The following is a 14,100-nucleotide window of genomic DNA, read 5'->3' as shown; positions in this document are numbered from 1 at the left end:
CAAACGTCTATTTGCGCCCGCGCGCTGGGCCGTCTGGTATGTCATTTTTGCCCCAAACGGACAGATCCAGACGGGATGGTGGAGTTGGCCTAAAATTGATAACCAGTAAAAAATGACAATTAAGGTCGGCCCGCGGACACGGATGCTGAAGCTGGTGAGCCGGACGCCGTGTTTGCCCGGTTCAGGGTCCCAGAGATGCATGCCCGACATACTTGTCATGTTGTGTAAGCATATATAATGGCACATAAGAGTTCTATTGGTGTTTCTATGATTTTCAATATTTAGATGTTTATGCTTTGTGTTTTTTGTTTTCATCTGTTCTCTTTGAATATTAGGGCTAATTGTCTTTATTATATGGTTGACTTAAACCCTAAAACACACAACAAGTACATCGGTGCCTCCTCCTCCTCCACACAAAAAGCTAGGGTTTCTGCCTCCCGCCGCCGCCGCCGCCGCCGCCGCAGGTCCGCCTCCTCTCCGGTGGCCCTTGGGCCATGGGGGCGCGGTGGATCTCGGCAAGGGCCGACGGGAGGGCTCCTTTTTTAGTTGTTTCTTTCAGTTTTGCTAGGGTTTGTGTCCTGCTCAGGAAGAAGAGACGGTGGCGGCTCCCTGAAGATGGAATAAAGGTCTCCCTGCCTAGCCCCCGTTCTGGCAGTGCCTCTAGCACCGTTAGTGGGCGTGTGGAGGTGTGTCTCCGGCGGATCTATCTTTGGTGGATTTGCTTGGATCTCGTCATTGTTCGTCTACGTTCGTGTGTCTTCGGATTGGATCTTTCTGATCTACGTTATTCTTCATCTGCGATGGTTGCTGTACTGGTGCACTGGTCCTATGGGGCCTTAGCACGACGACTTCCCGACTGTCTACTACAACAAGTTGTGCTCGACTCCGGCAATGGAGGGGCGATGACGGCGGCGCGCCTTCGGGCTCGCTTCAGTGTTGGTAGTCGTCACTAGGTGGTCTACGGATCTGGATGTAATTTCTATTATTTCTGAAATTCGTTATACTGCCATGATTGAAGATGAATAGATTGGAAATAACCCTGAGAGGAACAAAGCTTGCATATGTTCTTTCTTATTGCATCGAAATGTGTTATGAGTGTTTCCTTCCTCATGTGTCTTTGAGCCTTTTTTATTAGTGTACTGCCCTTATACCTTTGCATCATGGGGACCTGGTAGTGAAATATTTTTTGATTATATGATATAATTTGGTCTTCATGTTTAATAATGATTGATGTTTCCTAGTTATTTGGTTGCCTGGAGTTGTCTACGGTTTCTAATTAAGCCTAATAGCCCTATTCAGAGTTTTATAGCTACAATCTGCTATGTGGAAGAATATTGGCATTACTAATTTCTGAGAAAAAAACTTGCTTTTGTAGCACCATCTTATTGATCCATGAGATATGAACCAATGAATTCATAAACATAAAGGTTTTGTGTTGCTCTTTCAGCTCTGTCTATTGTGTTGTCATGGCCATGCTTGCACAATAGCGACGCTTCTCCAAGTACACGTGTGCAAATATTTGATTAGGACAAGACAATTGAATATCAAGTTGATTTCGACTGGGTAATCATCCAGGTCCCAGACTGCTCTGTTATGATAATTCTTTAACAACATGGTATTTTTTTCACTTCTCAATATCTTGCGTGCAATTTCAGGCCACTCCATTCTTGCTTTCCCTCCTACTCTCTTCTGTCATTGTGTTTGCTTTCAAATGAACACTTGTGGTGATTTAATTTTGATTATTCTGTGACTTCGAGATGCTCTTTTCTCTTTATTGTTTGTGAGTAAAGGCATGAAATAGTATACACTTTAGGCCTGGTTTTATTCTTCTTTGTACTTTCCAAGGGTGAACTATAAATGGTGAGAACCACATGCTCCGTCAACCATTGGCCACCAGCAGTAGCAGGACGAATCGTCGTCCTAACCTGTCCTCTTTGACACGAGATCCACGCTGCTCCACTCTGTCCAGATTCACCTCTCTCTCAGATTGGAAGATTTAGTTGCTTTTTGCAGATGATTATCGCTTTTGAGTGCAGTGATTCAGTGCCCAGGCACCTTGTAAGAAAAAATCACAAAAATTCAAAAAATTCCATATTATTCGCATGATAGAAAATTTGATGCGTGAGCTCCGCTCCAATTTTCAAATCGTTTTGACATCTGAACAACTCTCGCCAAAAAAGACAAATCAGGTCAGAACAATGCATGAATAGTGAACTTTTTTACAAATCCCAAATTTGTTGTTTGGGTGGGTGCAGATGAGCTTGGGCTCAAAAGATGATTATCGCTTTTTTGCATCGCTATATTTATTATACTAGCAAAAGAGCCCGTGTATTACAACGGAAGGAAAAACATAACACATGCTCTTAATTCAACAGCCATTACTGAAGACCACGATAGGTCCATCTCCTTTATTTTAGTGAGCACCATATTTGTGTTGCTGCTTATCCTCCTTCTCACCCTCGCCAGCAATGGCCTCAGTGTTCACACAAAACAAAACAAAACGTGTTTGAATATGGTCAATTCTAAGGCGTCTCTTTCTCCTTCTCTCCTCCCTCTTCCTCTCTCTCTCAATTTCTATCACTTGCGATGAGAAATCTGTTGTTTTCCCATGCGAGTTTTTTCCAGAGGTATGCATGTGTAGTTAACGATGTTTTCTTTTCCCTGTATGGTTATAGTGGAGTGTTTATTTGCAATCCGGATCGCCGGCGGTATGAAAGAAAAATGGCTATGATTTATAAGTTTGCTTCCAAAATAATATTGAAAAAATATTTAACAGGTAAAATTAACATCATATTCAGATTCCACATATTTTTCTAATCAAATTTCTTATATAACATGTTAAAATCGGAGTTACGGTTTAAAAGATACGGATAAATTAGGAAATCATTTGTTTGACTTAAATATCTTCGAAAATTCATGTTGCCACTTATCTTTTCTTCCAATCGTCGCTGATGATAGACACGATGTCCACGTGATTGCAGTGTATTCGAGATGGTAATCCCAAGGCAATGAGCTTGCTACTGTACGACACACTTTAAAAACTTTAAAAACAAATCTCATCGACCACAAACTTGCTTTTTCGAGTCTTTTTGAATATTTTCTAAAATTACATTTTTGTCAGATTCACCAATATGTTTTGAATACGTGATCATTTTTCAAAATCATGAACATGGTTTTATTTCCCAACATTTTTTCCAAATTGTATTTTTAATAATTTGTGAACAGTTTTGTAAAATCAATAATATTTTTTGAAACTGCGGAACTTTTATGCTTTCCCACACATTTTTGAATTCACAAACATTTTATAATGTGCCAACATGTTTTTCAAAATTTGTAACATTTTGAAATTTGTAAATCTTGAATTAATTTAAAGAAGAAAAAACAAAAAAAATGAGAAAAGAAAAGAGAAGAGAAAAGACTAAATGAAAAAAATAAACAGGGGCCTCACGCCCTTGACAGGACCAGGAACGCAGTGGAAGTGACCGGCTCCAGCCAGTGCACTACTTGCATGTTTGTGAAATTTGTTGGGTATCTTATATCTATAAAACAACTTAGAGCGGCGGAGACTTTGAAAAAAACAAATCATTTTTTTACTTATGGGCGGCACTAATGGATAATTTTTGTCAACTTATAGAGTAAATTATATGGCGTACAACCAGAAGCACTAATTGCTTTATTATTAAAAATTAGGGAAAGATTATAATTTTTTTTGAACACAGTTCAGACACAAGCGCTCATACATACGCGCATACACTCACCCCTATGAACGGCATATCATTTTGAGACTTGAACCCTGGTGGGCTGCGGATACCACTGTCTCTCTAACCATCCAACCACAGATTGGTTTGCATTATTATTATTATTATTATTATTATTATTATTATTATTATTATTATTATTATTATTATTATTATTATTATTATCATGTAGAGATTAGGGCAAGATATTGTTTGATGCAAGTATATGTTTTCGTACCTTTGGCCGCACTATCTCTAGGCTAACTGTGAATGAACTTGCGTGTTTGCTGGCCGCCAATGCTCCACGTCTGCACTTGACCAAGTGGTGGTCTCCGTTGGCCAACATTGCTCCACGGCATGCATGCACATGTGATGTACAGGTCTCATACATGTAAGGTGGACGTCGGAGGCCTAGATGCTTTTGCTTGTGTGTGGGGCCTTCCTGATTCAATACGGACCAAACATAAATCCAATACGTGTGACTTATACTCTGGCAGCCCGGATCCCCATGGCGGTTCAATGGCCGAGATTTTGGCCTGCATGCAGGACAGCCTTTGTTCGCATTTTCCGCAAATACTCAGGGTATGTAAAACAAAATACTGTTTTCTTAAACTATCGTCTTGTCTATTTAAATTTGAGATTGTAATTCTCAGATGGCACCTTCGACTTGTTTCCGGTTCTGTATGGTTCACTATGGTCAGAACTCAGAAGCAAATGAGCATATTAGTTGCGGCGGCAAAAAAAGTTTAAAAGTTCACATCATAGACCAGACAAGTATTTAGATATATAAACAGTCCATTGGTTTTTCTCATCATAGTCAGAGGGGAAACCATCTAGTATAGGATAAATCAGTTCTCTTTTTTTGCTGGTTAGGATAAAACAATTCATCCTGGACTAGGGTAGCATATATCAGAAAGTCATGTTTGAAAGGAGTCTTGTTGATCTTGATTTCTAGAATGATAAATATGTTAAATTTATGCATCATGGTGTGCATGCATATGAACGGAGATATCGCAGGATTTACTCTTTAGCTACCTTATATCTTGTGTCCACAAACACCAACAGAAGATGCACATTTTTACCAATTCTAAACCAAATGTAAAGTATGGGTGACTAACAATTTTCTCATTAATGCGATTCACTAATTGTGCGAGGCTTGTGCGTAATTAAATCATCCATCCCGTGTCATATCTTATCATTATGTCATCACACCTATGATTTATTACTTGGGAACTTATAGCTTTTTAAGGGCAGGCAAGATCGAGAGGCCATCAAAGCAGTCAGGGAGGCAGGGTCGGCGAAGCAGGTCCAGAGGTTGGAATCTCGAAGAAACATCGTCCTTTGACGCCGGCACCATCCTCAAACGCGGTGGCTGGAGGTACTGTCTTTCCACTCGGTGGATGACGACGACGCGGAAGCCACTGGAACGAGCAAGGCGGCCGCCGTAGAGTTTTTTTTTAGTCATCCGCAATACAAGTTTTATAACTCGAACTCGGTTGACGAAAGGCGATGCGTGCGTGTAATGCGATGTGTGGCCATGCAAACAGCGGTGGAAGAGGACACGGCAAGAGATATTTTTCCCCCAACATGGATGGCAGCATGAAGTTGGGATCGAGCCGCTTGAACCTAAGGCGCTTTACGATTTATCAGGTGATATGCATTTCGCCCGCGGCCGCTCGTCAGCTTGCCGCTTGTGGCCCTCAAACTTAACGGGATTAAAAGTTCTGTCAGGGATCAAGAGCTCCCAAGTGACCCGCAAACTTAACATGGATGGTACTGCACACTGCTCCTCTAGATCAGATACATCTGCATCGTGCTTATATCACAGTGATGTGCCATGCACTACACTAATACGTACAGTATTTGACATGATCTCTCTTAACTCGCGTGAGGTGGAAGACGAACAAGAATGGGAATTCAGAGATTAACACAAGGGTTTTGGTGCTGCTTAAATCGTCACAGCTTTTCTGGTTTCTTTCTCCCCTTTTATTCTTTTATTTATTATTACAAGCAAATGTGCTCGATCCCCATGATCCGGCAGAACGTGGAGCCAATGGACTCGGTCCTAGCGTTACAGGCAACGACTAGGACAAGTAATAACTTACCCAAACAGAATTGACCAAATCTAACCTGACGAGTTTCAGACTGTTGCCAAACACAGGCTGAAACGCTACAGTATACTGAAACATAGACAAAAAAACACATGATGCGACGAAATTAAGAGGACTAGGAGGTGGTTTCTTATTATCATGTCGTCCTGATCGAGTATCCAATAATTAAGCCCTTGGGATGATGCGAGCACGGAGCGGGTGCTTCATGTTGATGGCCATAGCTAGCTCCTCCGTCATGTCGACAGTGTCTTGTCCACCTGGCGGCAGCCATTGGAACTCCCTCACGAGGCTGCCCACGAAGTACTCCGCATGCAGTGTGGCGAGCACGTAGCCCGGGCACATCCTTCGACCGGCACCAAAAGGGGCCATCTTGATCTCCTTGGTACACGTGATGTCCACGCCGTGGTCGTGCAAGAACCGCTCAGGCCGGAACTCCCGCGCCGCCGGCCACACGGTCTCGTCAAGCCCAAAGTCGGACACCAAGAAGTTGATGTCGACGCCCTTGGGCACCATGTATCCACCAATCTCTGTGTCGCTCTGCATGCCGTGCGGGAAGACTAAGTGTGCCGTAGGGTGCAGCCGCAGCGCCTCCAGCACGATGGCTTTGAGGTATGGCATCCCGCTCAGCTCCTCCTCGCTGAGCTCAGGCTTGCCCCTCACCTCCTCGTACAACTTGGCTTGGACGTCGGGGTGGTTTACGAGGTCCGCCATGATCCACTCCAGCAAGGCCACCGAAGTGTCGGTTGAGGCAATCATGAACTCGGAGCAGAGGCTTACCATCTCGTCGTCCGTGAGCGGGCGACCGCCTTCTTCTGCCACACGCAGCTCGAGGAGGGAGTCAGCGTAGCATTGAGCGCCATCGTGGCCGCGGCGCGCGTGGATCAGCGGCAGCATCAGCCCCTTCTGCCTCTCCCGTAGCGCCACGTTCAGCGCCCACTCCTTCCGCAGTAGCCTCTTGGTGATGGGCTGGAAGATGGATAAGACGGGGAACCTGTTGATGCCGTCGGAAATCTGGAGCTGCATCTGTTGCATCTCGTCCAGCGCCTCTTGGCCAAGCGTGACGCCGAATGTCATGCTCGTGAGCAGATCGAACAAACAGCGCGCCATCAACGGCCTCACCGTAACAGTGCCCTGGGACGCTGCATCGCGATCGCGGCGCAGCGAGCCAACGAGCGCGTCGCACACGCGCTGCCTGACCGGCGCCAAGAGCCTGACGCGGGACGGGTGCAGCGCCTGGGAGTGCAGGTTGCGGCGGACCAGACGAAAATAGGGCCCAAGGGGAGAGGCGGACATGGAGCCCCCTAAAAACAGGGTAAAAAGCTTGCTGGGCGGTGGGCGGGTGTCGAAGTTGCCGCCGCCCTTGACGAGGGCGCTATGCGTGAGGTGGCGGTCGGCCACGAAAACGAAGGTTCGCCCGAGACAGACGGAGACGATGGGGCCGTAGCAGGCATGCAAGCTGCGTAGCACAGGGCCCAAATGGTAGATCGGGCTCTTAAGCATCAACAACAACTTGGCTATGAACAGCAGGGCTGGCGGACCAGGTGGGAGTTTCTGGCGCCCGCCATGACGTTTGAGCATAAAGAAGATGATGAGAGGAATGGAGAGCGCGATGCAAGAGGATGGTGAGCTCATCCATTGTCTCTCAACTTTGGTCACGGAGCTGTGCTAGGTGGCGATCATCCTTTTTGGCGACTATATATATACAACTATCATGAGTGCCATTTTGCAAAAAAAAGCCTCACATTTTTAATCATCAACTTGCAGTCCACCGTCTAGTTCTGAGTTTCCTCCCCTCTCGCGCATACGTGGGGCCCAGACACGGTCCTGACCGCGACTTACTAGTGTCGTGCTCCTTTTGGGAATAGTAGCGTTCCGTAAAAAGTGCACCCTACTAGTAAGTCGCGTCCAACCTATAGTTTGTACACTAGTAGGAATAGGCTTACTTTAGTCACTTCACTGGTGGTGCATCTAACAATTGCCACACCAGTGTCGATTTCCGCGGTGTGGAGAAAATATGAACGCCAGCGATAATTAGCTACTACCGGCGTGGCACTTCAGTACACAACCCATCGACATTAACTCATATACAGTGGCGGAGACAGGGGGACCAGCAGGGGCCCTGCCCCCCCTTAACATCCCTGATTTGCTACTATTTAGAGATGAACAGTGCAAAAAATAGAAAAAAAATACATGCATCAGTGTAGTTTGGCCACTGCAATCAAAATTTTGGGTCATTTGCCCCCCCCTATAATATTAATTTCTTGGCACCGCCACTGCTCATATAGCACATGATGTAGTTGTGTACTCCGTCGAATACAACCCATCGACATTAACTCACCTTCGACAGAGCCACCCACTTTGTTTAAATCGTATTTATCAATAAATGTGTTTTTTTTGTATGAAAGTCTAGCCCAGATCTGCATGTGCAATTCCTCACAAGTTACACAACCGTAACTCAAACCCCTTCGCTTCCCGTTCGGGAGCGACATTCTCCTTGTGTGCATGGTTGCATGTGATGGAAGAAGAGAATCCTTCACTACTACCTTAGTACTATCTCTGTTTTTATTTAGTCCGCATATTAGCTTTAGTTAAGGTCAAACTTTGCAAACTTTGACAAAGTTTATAAAAAAATTTAACATATACAATAAAAAATCAATACCATTAGATTCATTATACAATGTACTTTCACATCATGAAGATTTGATATGGTAAATTTTTATATTATTTTCTATAAACTTGGTTAAACTTTACGATGTCTGACTTCAGTCAAATCTAATATGCAGAGTAAATAAAAATGGAGAGAGTACTCTCTTCGTTTTTATTAAATTGTGTTCTAGGTTTGATCAAAATCAGAGACCGAGAAAAAATGTCCAAATTTATAAGCAAACTTTTAACCACCATAGTAAGAAATGCAAACAATACTACTACATTATATTTATGGTGATTTTTTTCGGAAAACTTCCGATCTATTCAGTTTCAATCATGACAGTACAACGAACACTATAAAAATTACATCCGGATCTGTAGACCACCTAGCGATGACTACAAGCACCGAAGCAAGCTGAAGGCGCGCTGCCATCATTGCCCCTCCATCGCTGGAGTCAGGCACAACTTATTGTATTAGACAGTCGGGAAGTCATTGTACTAAGGCCCTATAGGACCAGCGCACCAGAACAACAACCGCCGCCGATGAAGAATGAATAGCCGGGAGGCGAGACGAGAGGAAGAGTCGCTACCCAATCCCCTTAGTGACGTGTGCGGTGTCTTTTTTCCCCCTTTTGTTATTCTTCCCAATGAAAGCCCAGCACGAGCCCCACAGAAAACGAGCAGGTCGTGAATCGCTCGTCTCCTTGTGCGACGTGGACATCGCGAGAAGGCACCTTTGATGCGCAGCTGAATGTGTTTAATTATAATAATATTTATTTTATAATCTTGGTATTTTTTTCATACATATATATTAAACCTTAAGTTTAACTTTCACTAAACATAGAACTGTTCTTGTAAAAGATGACCTCACTGCCGTAAACATGACCGCGTTTTCCCAGTTTGTCCCAGATCCGGCTAGAGATGTCCGCCGAGGCTGCGTATTCGTGTATACGCGCATCAATCTATTTGCTGCAGTTCGTCATATGTGATAGTCGTAGCATAGATTAAATAATTTCTGATGTGTATAGGTCCTAGCATATGTGATATGTCTCTCTTTGGAAGATCTGCAATCGATTCACTTGTTTTTGTTGTATACCTGCGTGGATTTTGCTTATATACTACTCCCTTCATTCCACAATGTAGTGCTTTCTCTATCCACGTGCTTCAACTTTGACTGTAAATTTAACTATCAAGACTGATTGCGGCGGGAGCAAAAGTTATAGCAGTGAATTCGTATTTGAAAGAAGTTTTTAGTTATGTAACTTTTTCTCCCGCCGCAGTCGGTCTCATTCGTTAAATTTATGGTCAAAGTTCGACCTCGAAAAGTATGGGCGCACTATATTTTGAAATGGAGGGAGTACAACAATCGGCCGATTTAATTAGTTATCTTGTGCATCCTGTCAAAAACACTAGCAGGGCTGGCGCGTCAAGGCCGTGGGCGACTTCTACGACGAGACCGCAAGCCGTGATTCTCTCGTCAAGAAGTGCCGCCAACCTAAGTTGTAGCCGGTTGTAGCATTTTTCGTTGCTGGTTGCAGCTCTTCTGCGCGCTGGTCACAGCCATAAATTTCACTGGTTGTAGCAAAAAACGACAGCCCTCGTAGCTTTTTTGGTCGTCGGTTGTAGCATTTTTCGGTGCTGGTTGCATAGGGTGCAATGGTGATCGGCGCCGGAGCCGTGCGATGGTGCATAGGGTGCAGTGATCGGCGCGCTAGGACGGCGATGACTCGGTGCTGCGATGGCGACCACCACGTGCGGAGGCATTAACAGCGACGGTACTCCGACCACCAGCAGCTTTGTGAGTGCGGCGAACGACGATAGGCCGATGGTGCTTCGATGTATTTCGCCTCGTGTGTCAGGGTTCGGCGTTGATTCGACGGACTCTGCGATGAACATCCCCACGGGCAGACGACGATGCTACAAACATCCCCACGGCGAGCTGCACGGGCGGCCGGTGTCGACGGCCGGTGATGCCCTGAGAGGAGGAGTGACGCGGTGAGCCAATGATGGTTAGCTACAAGCCCTGCGGGAAACGCGCGCCACCGCTGCTACAAATCAAAATACGTACACACATTAAATAGTCGTGCATGGGAGAGACGTGCTCCATCAAACGGTTGCAAGCATCAGAATCGGACGGCTCACACAGGACTGGCGGCTAGGCGTTCGGCCGGTCGACCGGCGCAAAGTACTTCCCTAAAATATAACTTTTAATGGGGCACCCGTGTAATACAATATAGCCAACCAGAAGCCTGAACTTGTAATAGCACGCAAACTCTCAGTACAGCGATGATAACACGATAAAAACAACCAGAAGCCCAAATTTATTTTATTTTATTTGTTTGTTTTCAATGCTATTCAGGAAACCTTGTGCTTGAAAACCACTTGGTGGAGTTGGGAACATAAGACATGTTTTCTTGCTCTGTAGGTTGCTTAAAGAGGAAAGAGAAGGCCATTCAAGGATTTCCCCGAAAGTTCGATAAAAACTCTCGAGTCACCCTTGTGGGGAAAACACGATTGCTACATCACTCTGCACTTGGAATCACAACGAGTTGGTGTCCACGTAGATCGATGCCATCAGGCAGCTAGGTCGGTTTCATGTTTCTGGAAAGCTCCGCACCGAATATGTCCATCGGGCCTTCACAAAAGGGATTCAGTTTGCCTTTATGCACGGAACGGAGGATGGTACAGTCATTCGGTACGTTCGTCATGACCGTCCTAGTAATCGTCGTTAAAGTCTGTGGACACCTTTAGTATTTTGGGCGCCATTTCCTCATATGAACTCCTATCGAGGTGTTCTTCGGCTCGCTGGATTCGTATGGAAGAGGACTACTACCCCATGGTTTTGGATCTTTATTAACCTGTGATGGAAAATATCACTTTTCCACCCTTCAGTATTGCTAAGTCCTGGTGCATGCATGTAACATCTCCATATTGCTACCTCTTGGCTCCTTTCACCGCGCTTTGTTCCTAAATATCCGGAATACCTACGCACAGAACAGAGGCAAGGAAAACAAAACAAATCCTACAAAAACTTCTAGTTGTGCAAACCTCACAAGGAAATGAATGGAAACAAGTGATGAGGAATTTTATATTGAAAAAGTAGGCTCGAAACACTATATAAAGTCCACTCATCAACACCCACATGCTAAAAACTTGCTCGTCCTCGAGTAACATAGTTGATAATAATAATAATAATAATAATAATAATAATAATAATAATAATATGCCATCGTCTAGCTTACAATCAATGCCCTGTATCCTTATTGTTCCTGCAAGCTCAAAATAAGATAGCTCATATTTATACAAGGCAACACAAGCTCAGTTATATATATTCCAACCTCTAGAGATTCATCAAAAACTTCTATGCCCCATGTCAAAAGTTAATCTAGCTTGAAAAAGACTTGTGATCCTCTTATTGCACTTATTATGTTTTTTAACTTTTGTTTTTGTAAGGTAAAAACTGCGCACCAAAAGATGTCAAACGCAAATAGAAATAAAGTTTTTGTGATGCTACCCACTCATTCCATCTACTCAAGTCTCACTAGTGCAAACTTTAGTTATTGATATCTCAGAAACTCTATCTCTTAGTATGGATAGTGGGCCAAAAAGGTGGTATATGTCCATCGGACTGTGTAGGCTAAGAAGGACAATCGTAACCATTACCAAATTTTCCCTTTTCGGTATCACGATCTCTCCTATTAGCCAGAGAAGTGTTCCATCTTTTGCTTGCAACGCGAGCCCATAAGATAGCCAAAACTCTTGCCCATCATAACATTTCTGTTACAAATGTTTAATCAACTCATAGCCGGAATCCAGGAGTTTCCTCCATTAGGATCGTTCGTTGGCCAGCGAAATTAGTGGCACCCGATGGAACGCCACAGTGGTGTCATGCATAATGCGATATCATAATTTGATTCACAAGGAAAATGTTTGGCATATAATATGGAAACTTCGAAAAATCAACAACTATCAAGCCTATTATTTCCAACACTATGGGGTCGCGCCACTTCATTACTGTTTATTTAAGAAAATTCTAAAGTGTGAGAACCATCAAGTTTCAGAGAACTTATTTATTCTATTTTTGCTTTTTGTAGAAATCATGGCAATGCATTCTAGAGGATTACAAAAGTTTAACAAGCTCAAATAAGATTGAACAATTTGCATCAAAGTTCTAACTTGTCTCTATGGCCCCATGAAAAAGGACCACAAAAGATACATATAATAAATTTTACGAAATCATCAGGGCTGCCATCAAGCCATCATATGGGCTCTACTGGGCATATCTGTCAGTTGCATGCTACGACCTGAGCATGGTCTTTTTCTTGGCCTAGAGTAAAAAACAATGTGTTGTCCATTGCCGATAATGGTAAATATCCAAGCAGGTAGTTTGGAACAACTATGTTAGAAATAAAATGGAGAAATTTTCTACAATCCTTAAAATGAAATTGAAGATAGTATCGCTCCCTTTAAATTCGAAGAATATTCACGACCATTGAACTACCTAATATCTCTTTCTCGATCAACGGTTCTTATATGCTCTGAAGTAATTTTTGGTAAATCTATAATTCTAGTTGGCTTCATTATTGTTGACATGCTAAATACATGTGCATGCGAGCCACTATGGAAGAAAAAATACCTAATATTTTAAACTTTATTGTTCAACCTGGTTATAATTTGGATGGTACAAAAGGAATAAACCATGTTCTCAATGCATGACTAAAATTTCGTGTGACCAACTGTTAAGCCGAGAAAAAAGTGGTAAGTGGCCTCTCTTATGGCTCTTCTGCATAGAACGCCAATGGAATCAAAGTAGGACTTTCTAAGCGATGTTTACGTATTTTGTTTAAGCCTACATTAAAATTTGATTACAAGACATCTGTACCAGTATTAGTTAGATATCATCATATAAATATGTCTATTTGCAACTCATATTTTGCTGCCATATAGGTATAGTACTTGATAAGGTGTCATAGCATAAAAAAATCATGCGGTAATATAATTTATAGGATACTACTTTACGATACTAACACCATAATGCATAACAATACAAACTAATATCCTAGTATCATCATATTTATTTATTTCTAAAATCTCAATGAAAAACTATTTAAAGGGTCTATTTTTTCCAGTTTGTATGGATCTATGTGCCATGAAAAAAATAATAGAGGATGATACCGATATGACCTTTATTTACTAATTATTGTGCGATTGTACTGCAATATACATCACTCAATCTCCCATTGTGTGAGGCTTAAGAATTTGACGCCACGAAGGTCCCATTAGATTTACAGGTTGAGATTACACGTGTTACTTGCTTACTAGGCTCGATGGTCAAGTGGATCGGCCGGTAGGTGGATCTAGCATCCTTTTGATGGGCGTGCCGACAAAACTCAATCAAGTATGTCTAGAAATCAATCATAAGGCCCCACGAAGGAACTCCACAAAAGATGCATATTATACATTGTACAAAATCATCATGGCAGCCATCATGCATGAATATGGACTCTACTGGGCATATCTATTGGTTGTGTGCTAGGAGCTGAGCCCGGTTTTACCTGGCCTAATGTAAAAAATCATTGTGTTGGCCATTTCCCATAATGGTAAAT

At 43.2% G+C, this 14,100-nt stretch overlaps 1 pseudogene; it reads right to left on the bottom strand.

Annotated features, from left to right (window-relative positions):
- Positions 1 to 5,721: 5,721 nt before the first annotated feature.
- On the bottom strand, positions 5,722 to 7,484 carry LOC123059491 (cytochrome P450 89A2-like; annotated as a pseudogene).
- Between the last annotated feature and the right edge of the window lie 6,616 nt (positions 7,485 to 14,100).

This window comes from Triticum aestivum, chromosome 3A (assembly GCF_018294505.1).
Source record: "Triticum aestivum cultivar Chinese Spring chromosome 3A, IWGSC CS RefSeq v2.1, whole genome shotgun sequence".
NCBI classification, from domain to species: Eukaryota; Viridiplantae; Streptophyta; class Magnoliopsida; order Poales; family Poaceae; genus Triticum; species Triticum aestivum.
Note: the sequence above shows the minus strand (reverse complement) of the source record. Positions and strands in the feature narration are given on the sequence as shown.